The 1,435-nt window shown below is 40.1% G+C and overlaps 1 pseudogene; it reads right to left on the bottom strand.

Moving 5' to 3' along the window:
• Positions 1–473: 473 nt before the first annotated feature.
• Positions 474–590, bottom strand: LOC126163475 (5S ribosomal RNA; annotated as a pseudogene).
• Between the last annotated feature and the right edge of the window lie 845 nt (positions 591–1,435).

Below are 1,435 nucleotides of genomic sequence, written 5' to 3'. Positions count from 1 at the left end.
CTGTGTAGATGACTAATTGCCTTTATTGAAGAATTCCTCTATGGTATAGAAGTCGTTAAGGAAAAATATCTTTAATCTATATTTTTAAAAAACGTCTTCTGTCTGTCAGACATTGGCAGGTCTTATTCGTGCATATTTCATTTAAGGGTAATGCTAATCTTTTTTTTTCTAGTCTTGTACTTCTGGATATCTCCGTTTCTCTCTAGCACATGGATTATTACCAACAAATTTGATAAGCGAATAAATGTATTTAGAAGCTGTGGTTAATATTCCCAGCTGCTTAAAGAAAGCACTCCGTCTTCAGGCCACGAGTAGCCTATCGGGACCATCCGACCGCCGTGTCATCCTCTGTGGAGGATGAGGATAGGAGGGGCGTGGGTTCAGCACAATGATGGTATTCTTGACCGAAGCCGCTACTAGTCGGTCGAGTAGCTCCTCAATTGGCATCACGAGGCTGAGTGCACCCCGAAAAATGGCAACAGCGCAAGGCGGCTGGACGGTCACCCATCCAAGTGCCAGCCACGCCCGACAGCGCTTAACTTCGGTGATCTCACGGGAACCGGTGTATCCACTGCGGCAAGGCCGTTGCCAGCTGCTTAAAGAGATGTCTGCAAAATATGTGTTAGTGAACCCCACGAAAAATTCTAATTAGTTTTTTTTTCTTTTTGCAAAGAATACATTTTACGTAAGTGAGAAGTTGCTCCAGAATATCATCCCATAAGACACCAGTGAATGAAAATGTGCGGCGCACTATGACTTGTTGATTTCTATATCAATAAAATGCAATTATTCTTTTAGAAATAGACGAACCTAACCATTTTAGCCGGTCTTGTGAAAGTTTTCTCCCGTTTTCATCAATATGCACAACTAATAAATTAGAATTACCCTACTTATTATTTCTTGTTGGAATACTGGGTTAATGCTGACAGTACAAAAATGGATGACCAGTGCTTTTTGCAAAGTTTAAAGCTAGTTTATTTGTGGAAAACCAGTCAACAAATTTCACAAAAAGCGTTTGCTATTTTCTCTGTTGATACTTCTTTTCTCGGCTTCACAAGAATCCTTGTAACATTTGCCGACAGGACACATTGTGTCTACTGACTCAAATAAAGCGGTTGATCATCAGTATAAAGCAAGGGTAGTTCTGCGCCAAAGATTGAACCATATGGGACACCCTCTGTAAGAAAATCGATTCTCGTTTTTAACTCAAGCGTTATAGTTGATGATTCTTACGTAGTTAACTACAGAAACTTCTGTATATGGCAACCACTAAATTGGTTTCACAACCTGTATTTGCACAGTAGGTTACACTATACTTAGCAAAAAATATTTGAGTGTGCGGTGAATCACTTGTGGAGCTTCCATAACACCTATCATTAGGCCTTCCTTCACCTATTTGTAAACGAGATACTTGCTGTTCACCTTTCCTCCAAAA

The sequence above is a fragment of the Schistocerca cancellata genome, chromosome 2, assembly GCF_023864275.1.
Source record: "Schistocerca cancellata isolate TAMUIC-IGC-003103 chromosome 2, iqSchCanc2.1, whole genome shotgun sequence".
NCBI classification, from domain to species: Eukaryota; Metazoa; Arthropoda; class Insecta; order Orthoptera; family Acrididae; genus Schistocerca; species Schistocerca cancellata.
This window is presented reverse-complemented; position numbering and strand designations above follow the sequence as displayed.